The sequence below is a fragment of the Hylobates moloch genome, unplaced genomic scaffold (genome assembly GCF_009828535.3).
Source record: "Hylobates moloch isolate HMO894 unplaced genomic scaffold, HMol_V3 SCAFFOLD_7, whole genome shotgun sequence".
NCBI lineage: Eukaryota > Metazoa > Chordata > Mammalia > Primates > Hylobatidae > Hylobates > Hylobates moloch.
The window spans coordinates 4,025,133-4,036,070 of record NW_026652282.1 but is presented as its reverse complement, the minus strand read 5'-3'; positions in this window follow the sequence as shown (position 1 = coordinate 4,036,070).

Here is a 10,938-nt window from a genome sequence, read left to right as displayed (position 1 = left end):
GCTAGTGAGAATGAGAATGAATACAGGGGATTAATTTCCATTTGAAGGGACAAGTTTAACTATAGTGGGGCAAATTCTCAGCTGAGTTTAAACTATAAAGCCAAACTGGAGGAGATAAGTAAAGTTTGGATTGAAAGTTTGAGAATAAGGTTAATTATTCAGAGCCAGGTTGAGAAAGAACCCCCAAAAAAGAGTGGCCAGAAATCTGTGCACTTGAGGCTGTCAGTTAGAGCTGGGATAAGCTGGTGTATTAGTCTGTTTTCATGCTGCTGATAAAGACATACCCTGAAACTGGAAAGAAAGAGATTTAATAGACTTATAGTTCCACATGGCTGGGGAGGCCTCACAATCATGGCAGGAGGCAAGGAGGAGCAAGTCACGTCTTACATGGATGGTGGCAGGCAAAGAGAGAGAGTTTGCGCAGAGAAACTCCCGTTTTTAAAAACATCAGATCTCATGAGACTTATTCACTATCACGCAAACAGCACGGGAAAAACCCACCTCCATGATTCAATTATCTCCCACCAGTTTCCTCCCATGACATGCGGGAATTGTGGGAGTTACAATGCAAGATGAGATTTGGGTGGGGGCACAGCCAACCCATATAATTCCACCTCTGGCCCCTCCAAATCTCATGTCCTTACTTTTCAAATCCAATCATGACCTCCCAACAGTCCCCCAAAGTCTCTACTCATTTCAGCATTACCTCAAAAGTCCACAGTCCAAAGTCTCACTGAGACAAGGCAAGTCCCTTCCACCTATGAGTCTGTAAAATCAAAAGCAAGTTAGTTACTTTCTAGATACAATGGGGTATAGGTATTAGGTAAATACAGCCATTCCAAATGGGAGAAATTGACCAAAACAAAGGGGCTATAGGCTCCATGTAAGTCCAAAATCCAGTGGGGCAGTCAAATCCTAAAGTTCCAAAATGATCTCCTTTGACTCTATGTTTCACATGCAGGTCATGCTGATGCAAGTGGTAGGTTCCCATAGTCTTGGGAAGCTCTGCACCTGTGGCTTTGCAGGGTACAGCCTCTCTCCCAGCTGCTTTCACAGGCTGGCATTGTCTGCGGCTTTTCCAGGTGCATGGTGCAAGCTGTCAGTGGATCTACCATTCTGGGGTCTGGAGGACAGTGGCCCTCTTTTCACAGCTCCACCAGGCAGTGTTTCAGTAGGGACTCTGTGTGGGGGCTCTGACCCCATGTTTGCCTTCCGCACTGCCCTAGAAGAGGTTCTCCATGAGGGCCCCACTTCTACAGCCAACTTCTGCCTGGGCATCCATGAGTTTCCATACCTCTTCTGAGATTTAGGCAGATGTTCCCAAATCTCAATTCTTGACTTCTGTGCACTCGCAGGCTCAATACCATGTGGAAGCTACCAAGGCTTGGGGCTTCCACCCTCTGAAGCCATGGCCAGAGCTCTATGTTAGGCCTTTTCAGCCATGGCTGGAGCAGCTGGGACACAGGGCACCAAGTCCCTAGGCTGCACACCACATGGGAACCCTGGGCTTGGCCCATGAAACCACTATTTCCTCCTAGGCCTTCAGGCCTCTGATGGGAGGGGTTGCTGTGAAGACCTCTGACATGCCCTGGAGATATTTTTCCCATTGTCTTGGGGATTACCAATCGGATCCTCGTTACTTATGCAAATTTCTGCAGCTGGCTTGAATTTCTCCTCAGAAAATGGGATTTTCTTTTCTATCACATTGTCAGCCTGCAAATTTTCCGAACATTTACACTCTGCTTCCCTTATAAAATGGAGTGCCTTTAACAGCACCCAAGTCACATCTTGAATGCTTTGCTGCTTAGAAATTTCTTCTGCCAGATATCCTAAATCATCTCTCTCAAGTTCAAAGTTCCACAAATCTCCAGGGCAGGGGAAAAATGCCACCAGTCTCTTTGCTAAAACATCACAAGAGTCACCTTTGCTCCAGTTCCCAACAAGTTCCTCTTCTCCATCTGAGACCACCTCAGCCTGGATTTCATTGTCTATGTCATTATCAGCATTTTGGTCAATTTCATTCAACAAGTCTCTAGGGAGTTCCACACTCTCCCATATTTTCCTGTCTTCTTCCAACCCCTCCAAACTGTTGCAACCTCTGCCTGTTACCCAGTTTCAAAGCTGCTTCCACATTTTCAGATTTCTTTTTAGCAGCACCCCACTCTACTGGTACCAATTTATTGTATTAGTTTGTTTTCATGCTGCTGATAAAGACATACCCGAGACTGGGCAATTTACAAAAGGAAGACGTTTATTGGACTTACAGTTCCACGTGGCTAGGAAGGCCTCACAATCATGTTGGAAGATGAAAGGCAAGGAGAAGCAAGTTACATCTTACATGGATGGTGGCAGGCAAAGAGAGAGAGAGCTTGTGCAGGGAAACTCCCATTTTTAAAACCATCAGATCTCATGAGACTTATTCACTATCATGAGAACAGCATGGGAAATACCTGTCCCCATGATTCAATTACCTCCCACCAGGTTTCTCCCAGGACATGTGAGAATTGTGGGAGTTACAATTCAAGATGAGATTTGGGTGGGGACACAGCTATGAGCTGGATAGGATAGAGTTGGCCAGAGATTCCGAGTAAAGGAAGGATTTGGAGCAGCGGATGGCTATAGTACACAAGTCCAGAGAGCACTGTTCACATTGTATTAAATGGTGGGCCCCATAGTGGAGTATTGTTCACATGGGCAAAGTGAAATAGACTTATTGGACTTGGGGTGGCATTCTGTTGGGGTTCAGGTTCAAGTCAGATACAAAATGCACATTCTGGATAGAAGAGTACACTCCATATCTTAGAACCGAGGGAAAACTGAATGAGTTCACCTAGGTGGCCAGCTTACAGTTCAAGTGTCATCACTCGGTGTGTATGCTTATTATGAGTTAAAACCTTATTTTTTATGTATGTAAGAGTTAATACTACTTTCAGAGCAATTTTACATTCATAGCAAAACTGTGTGAAAGGTATAGACATTTCCTCTATATCCCTTCCCCAATTCATGCACAGCCTCCCCCATCATCAACTTCATTCACCAGAGCAGTGCATTTGTTACAACTGATGAACCTACATCGACACATCATCATCACCACCATCTACGTTAGGGCTCACTCTGGGTGTTGTACATTCTATGGGTTTGGACAAATGTATAATGACATGGATCCACCATTATATAATGTCACACAGGGTAGATTCACTGTGTTCTACCCTAAAAATCTTCTGTGCTCCACCTATTCACCCCTCCTTCTTCCCCCTGGCAACTACTGATTTGTTTTTTACTGTTCTCATAGTTTTCCCTTTTCCAGAATGTCCCATAGTTGAAATCATACAGTATGAGCCTTTTGAGACTGGCTTCTTTCACTTAGTGATATGCATTTAAGTTTCCTCCATGCCTTCTTGTGGCCTGACAGTTCATTTCTTTTAGGTGCTGAATAATACTCAGTTGTCTGGATGTACCACTCATCTACTCATCCACTGATTTACTGAAGGACATCTTCATTGCTTCCAATTCACCATTGTGAATAAGGTTGCTATAAACATCCGTGGCCAGGTTTTTGCATGGAAATAAGTCTTCAACTCCTTTGGGACAACTCCATTTTTAAGTTGCCTTTACAACCTTGGGCAGAGAAGGAAAAATGGGCAGTGAGTGATGGTCTGGACTAAATGTTGCAGAGATTGAGGGGGACATAACCTTCACTGTGCCCAGAGAAGATGAAAGATTCCTGCTAAGGTGTCAGGCACCATGCTGTGCACTTTGGATACAAACATGAATAGAAATTGGTCTCTTTCTGAATGAGTTGGCAGTTTAAAACACATCTAGTTGAAATCATCTGTTACAAAAGATATAACAGCAGCAGTAACGGGTTCCAAGGTGGAAGCGAGTTTTATAGAGAGGAGATGATGGAGCTGAGACCTCTAAGATAAACTGTGGTTCAAAATTTTGGGACTGTAACTAAGGTGCGTAGAGAAGGGAGCATTCAAAGCAGGAAGAGTAGCTGCAATACAGACATGGGAATTTGTCCAACAAGGCAAACTAAAGAAAGTGCCATCAACACTCCAGGAATCCATCCTAAAGATGGCATAGAAGTTGGACAATTTTGCAATGACGGCACTCTAGAGAGTCCATTTTGAATAACTGATGGCAAAAGAAATTTACTTTTTTAAATTAATTAATTTTTTTAGAGACAGAGTCTTACTTTGTTGCCCAGGCTGGAGTGCAGTGGCACAATCTCAACCCACTGCAACCTCAACCTCCTGGACTCAAGTGATCCTTCTGCCTCAGCCTCCTGAATAGCTGGAACTACAGGTACACGTCAGCACACCAAGCTAATTTTTCTATTTTTCTTTTTTCTTTTATTTTTTTGAGATGTAGTCTTGCTCTGTCGCCCAGGTTGGAGTGCAGTGGTGCAATCTCAGCTCACTGCAACCTTCACCTCCCAAGCAGCTGGGATTAGAGGTGCCTGCCACATTTTTGTACTTTTAGTAGATACGGGGTTTCACCATGTTGCCCAGGCTGGTCTCAAACTCCTGGGCTCAAGCCATCTGCCCGCCTCAGCACCCCAAAGTTTTGGGATTACAGGCATGAGCCACCATGCCCAGCCTACTTTATCTTTTTTAATTGAAATGGTGGATTTCATTTTTTTAAAAATCAGAGACAATTCACATCCTATAATATTTAGCATCTAAACCTGGACAATTCAGTGGTTTTTCTATCACAGAATTGTGCAACCAGCACCAACACCTAATTTCAGAATATTTTCATCCCTGGAAAAAAAAACCCTTTACCCATGAGAGGTCGCTCCTTATCCCTCCTCCCTCCAGCCTCTGTCAAAGGCTATCTCTCCTTTCTGTTTCTATGGGTTTGCCTGTTCTGAACATTTCATATAAATGGATCCTAGATGTTGTGTTTCCTTGTATCAGGCTCTTTTATTGAGCATTATTTTCCACATTTATCCATGTATTATATGTATCAGGGCTTCATTCCCTCAGAGAAAAGATTTCTTTGTACTAGGCAACTCCGTATCAGGTCAAACACAGATAAATACACCAGCATTAGGAATGAGGATTTCCTGGAGCTCCAGCCACACTCCGCTCCCTCTGCTGCCTGCTAGAGAACCCACGGGCTGCTGTTTTTCCAGCCACCATTCAGTGGGAGAATACAGGCTTGCACTAGGGTAAGCTCAAGGTAAGCTCAAATGCCAACGAGCACACTCTTCTTACTGAGATCCCACCGTTGTTCCCAGGGGATGCAACAAGCCTTTGGCTAATTTCCAGAGTTCTGTAAAAGTTATTTCTGACAACTTTCTCTAGCTTTATTATTGATTTCACAGAGAAGAGAGTTTTTGGAAGTCCTAATTTGCTATGTCAACTTCATCTCCTTTGGATAAGACTTTTAACTTTATGAAGTAGATTGTAAAACTGGCCACAGAATCTTCCCTCGTTTGCATGCATATTCTTTTTTGTTTTTTCTTTTGTTTTGTTTTGTTTTGTTTTGTAATGTGCCTTTGCAGCTACTCCCTTTAAGAGTTGTCTTTATATCTACCCTTGCAGCTGGGCTTAGCCAGGTGACTTGTTTGGGCTCTAGAGCAAGCAGACACAAGCATAGATTTGCAAGGTATCTGCACACTGGGCTTGTCCTCTCTTGCTGATCTTGGAACCACTAGAATTATAGCCTTGAGGACTGGCTGGGCTAGCCTGCTGGAGAATGAGAGAACCACATGCAGAGAGGCCCTAGGTGTTCCTGCCTTTCCAGATGAGGCCGTCATAAACCAGGTAGCCCAGTTGTTCATCAACCAGTGTCAGATGTTGAAGCAGGCCCAGCCAAAGTCATCTAAGAAAAACCACTCAGCTGAACCAAAATGTCAACCCACAAGACCAGCAGTTAAACATGTGGGTATAGCATTAGGCCACTAAGTTTTGAGATGGTTTGGCACACAGAAGATACCAATATGGTTTATGTCTTTATTAAATTTAACTCCTTTACTATTTACCTTTATGAAAATATATATACTTTGAAGAAACACATTGCCATAGCAATTTATGCAGTATATCACGAAACATTAAAATCCTTATTTTCTGTTCATGGACGACAATCCAAAATTTTAAAATATCATGACCACGATTGTGTTTGAAGATAGATAAAATGGTGACAATTATTGACGCTTGGGAATAAAGTTGTGGGGATTCAATATTACATTCTTTCTATTTTTGTGTTTGTTTGAAATTTTCCACAATAAAATATTTTTCTTAAAAATATGCCCAGCGATTACAATGCACTCTTTCTATCTTGTACTCTATTTGAAAGCACATAGATGAGTTTAGGTTTTAAAATTAAATTTTCATGGGAGTCTCTCTCAAAAAACATGCCTTAGATTATTTTATTTTAAGTTTTCATTCCAAATTGCTGAGGCTTCAATGGGCAGAGTGAAAGCATTTTCCTTTCAGCATGAGCACAGTGCAATTCCATGCAAATTATAAATAAATGATCTATACTATTATCACATTTAATATAAAAATGCAAAATGCAAAGAGTCTCCTGTAGTGGTTCATGTCATATTTTAGTGTTTGATGAAGCTGTCTTGCTTTTGTAACATCTAAGGTATTGGCAACTAAAATGGACCACAAAGTAATCAGAGAACTGAGGTCCATGCTGAAAAGAACTCTGTTCTTCTGCCAAGATAAAAGAAAATCTAGGGCAATGTTATTAACTCCCTAAATTGGCAAATCCATATTTTATGGTTCAGAAAAATATTCATTGACCAAGCAGGAAATAGCCTAGAGTACTATTTCAATTTGTATTTATCCTTACACACTACAGTTAAAACAGGAGGAAAGATACATCACATGAGTGTTAATATGGTCCTGCTGAAAACATTTTGTAATTGGGTAATCCTCTCTTATTGGCATAATTAAAATGTGTTATGTAAGATAATTGCATTTAATCACAATAATGCCTTAAAATTCAGCCACCTCTGTCTTCACCATCTACCCTTCTCAGACACTAAAGTGACTTTTGTTATGGAACTGAATTGTTTTGTGTTGAAACTTAATCCTCAAAATTGGTGACATAGGGCAATGTGAATTTGCAGAGTCTAATCCTTTTCCCTCCATCGTATGCACATTTCTGTGGTTATAGCGTAAAAGGGCGAGATTGGGAGCTTAGCCACAGAGGTTAGTCTCTCGATGTGCAACAGAAGGAAAGAGGACGGATCTAACTCCAGGCTTCTTACTAAAGGTTTCAAAATGGATGGGCAGTAGTAAGTGTCTTCAGCACGCACAGAGTGCACATTAACATAGCTGCCTGGGCTGAAGCAAAAATAGATTTGTCATTGCCATTATATTCCAGAAAGGGCATCAAGTCATCTAGCTGTTAGGGACATCGCTCATTGCCAAATCTCATTGAAAGATAATCCAAGAGCATTGTCATTTTCTAGAATAAATCTCTGCATCTCCAAAAGGGATTTCTCTTATTTTTAGAAAACTTCTGTGGAGCAGAGAGGCGCCGAGATGAACTTTTGCAGAGAAATATGTATTTTTACGCCATGGTAAGTGATGAGCTGACATTACATCTCTGCACATTTTAGACATACAAGACAGTGAGGGGTGAGGATCTGAAATTCTGGTTCTTTTCTCTGCCCTGGAGCTTAAATAGTGGTTAGGACGGAATGATTCATCAAGCACTTTCTTATGCATTATCTAAGATAGTTGAAGGTAGACTATTACAGGGTAATTGTCACCCTGAGACTGATAGCATGTTGGTTCTCTCACCCTCTATTTTATGTTTAAGATAACTGCATCATAAACATACGTGGATGACTAAGGTTTGCCTACGCATCTCCTACTAATCTTTCTCTTGCCTTTCCATTCCCTTCTCCCATTTTGACATAGAAGTCCTTGTCTCATTTGGGGCTGGTAGCTCTCTTCTAAGTGTCATCACTGTTGAATTTCATGAACTTTACACAAAAGGAGCCATTATAACCCTGGCAAAGCTTTAACATTGCTTTGCTGTGATGGAAATAATACCATAAAATTTTAAATATGCTTCCCCACACAAGTTACCCTTTAAAGCATTGTCATGGAAAATAATAGCACTATATAATTTTTTAAACACCAGAATTCACTCAGCATGACTGGGATGAAAAAAAGGCAAACAATTTAAATGAGAAAGGGTCAAAAGACCATTTACTTGCATTCAAAGCACTAATAAGTAGGATGCACACGAATATTATTGTTCCTACTAGATATTATTTTCACTTTAAAAGGATTGTCAAAAAATTTAACATACAATTAAGTAGGATTAAATATTTTAAACACATTTAAAGTGACATTAAAATGCACGGCTTCCTATAGTTGTTAAAACAAAGGGATCTGAAGTTGTACAATCCTTCAGTTTCCATGTGGCATAAGACGTTACCAAATGAAGTGCCATTCACCTCCCTAAGATTCACTCGGTAAAAGTTACTAGATGTGTATATTTCTGAAGATACAGTGAATCTCAGCATTAGTGTTGTTTTGTTTTTACTTGGCCCAAAGCCATTCTCATTTTTCCTTTCCTCCAACTATCTGAATTATTTTTCCAAGTCTGATTAAGCCTCGGATATTCCATGGTCCAAAATATCCCAGGATCCTTTAGCTATAAACTCCCTGAGGGATAAAAATGGGAAATGAAATATTTTGCAAAATGCAATACTCATTCCTTTGCAGAAACAGAATGGTAACATACGTTGCTCAGAATGAATGTATCTAGGCTGCAGGAAAAATATCCAAACCTCAGTGCCTTCAGCAACGAAGCTTGCTTTCTTGCTCACACTGTGTATTACTCCTAAGTTATCTGGACTCTGTTTGGTGTCGTCTTAACTCCGAGACCAGCCAGAGGGAGCAGCCTCTGTGTGGGATGTTGAGAAAGTGCTGGTGACAGATGCTGTAGCTCTGAAGCAGCCTGTGACATGTCTCCTCACAGCTCACGAAGGGCCGGAAACCTTTAGCAGACAGTGTGGTGATGCCCAGAGAACAGCAAACCAACAGATAACCACAAAACCATGTGCTGTTTTTTCCCTCAATGCAATACGTCAACTCTTGGTGAATTTTAGCTCTATTTTAATGATCTGTACACTCGGATTACCTTTTTCACTCCAGAATGCCTCCTGTCAATACATTAGTTCATAGATTCATCCATGGGTTTTACAAACCGTACTCCTGTGTCCCTTGCTAGAAAAATCAAGGTAGTCAGTTGTGTCCATTACTTACATATCCATCTATTTTTGCAACATCACTATCTAACGGATATTGCTACATATGGTGGCACAGGTTGTGCACTGCATAAATTTAGAAAATGTTCTTCCCACTGCGGATTATGTTAATGCTGCCTCCTGGAGTTGTGCAGTACACAGCATGCACAGTCATATATGAAGGTCATGAATCTATCCATTTCCTTTTTTATTAACCAAAAGAGCATTCCATAAATCTAAGCATAAAGCAATGTATGTACTGTTGTTTTGTGCCTGGATCCTCCTATGTAAGAGGACAATAATAACAGCTATCTAACAGATGTACAGTGAAGATTAAATAGACGAATCCACTGACGCATTTAGAACCATGTCTGGGATCCATGAGACTCATCAACTACTACCCATATCCCTGCCTGTAACACCTGCACGTGGACCCAGACACTGCCCTCTTCTTCCCTTCAGTGCAATGGGATGTGCTACAGAGCTCACTTTGTCTCTGCCCCGATGTGACAATGTGAACAGCTCTCCCTGATACAAGCTCTAATGGATGGCCTGTCTGATCGGCTTTCCCTTAGTAGTTACTGACCCAATGCATTTCCCTTGTCTGATAAAATGCCACCAGTGCCACCAGTGCCCTTTACTGAATTATTTCAAGCTCTGACTTTCCCCAGCCTTTTCCTATGCTACCTGTCACCTTCATGCACATCAGCCTGAGAGGCACCAGACAAGGGTACTTTCAAACCTTGCTGCAGAATGCCTTCAGATATTAACGCAAAGCCTACACGTTGCATTAACGGCATAGTTTACAACTTGACTTTGAAAGAAAAGCACAAGATGCAAGAATCTCATGAACTAATTAGAAATATTAAACAGGAGTTACATGGTATTATTTCAAAGGTTGCTGAAATAGTGTGGCTTTAAATATTGTGTCATTGTTTAATATTTTGCTAAGACTAAGATCTGATCAACAAAACTAAAATATTGCATCTACTAGAGTACTGCACAGGTACTATTTTAAAAAGTATTTCAAAAGTGACAAAGTTTATAGGGAATTCAAATAATATATTATAAAAACATATTCATTGGAAAATTCAAAATTTTCAAATGCCATTAAAAACAACATCATATTTCCATATGTGTAATATATTTTGAAATCTATTATCCTCATAGAATCCAGTGAAACAAAATGCAATATTTCAAAAAGAACCTCAATATTTAGTAATAATAGTAATAATTATGTTTGTTGCTCAGATCAATCAACTCTGCATTTTCACTCATTTATACTAGAATTGCAGAATCACTTATAATCAATCCTGGGCCACAATTAATTGATGGTAGACTTCACTATATTTTTATCTTTAAGTTTATCTGACTTCCACCTCCACACAGCTGATAGCCTTTAAAGAATTAATGCACATGACTTCTATTTAAAACAGTACCAGTAAATCAAAGCATCTTTTTGAAATCCAAAGAACTATCATAAAATATTTGCAGCTTGCACTGTGCACCTGGAAAAGCCGCAGACACTCCACACCAGCCCATGAAAGCAGCCAGGAGGGAGGCTGTATCCTGCAAAGCCACAGGGGCAGAGCTGCCCAAGGTCATGGGAGCCCACCTCTTGCATCAGCATAACCTGGATGTGAGACATGGAGTCAAGGGAGATGATTTTGGAGCTTTAAGATTTAATGACTGCCCTATTGGATTTCGGA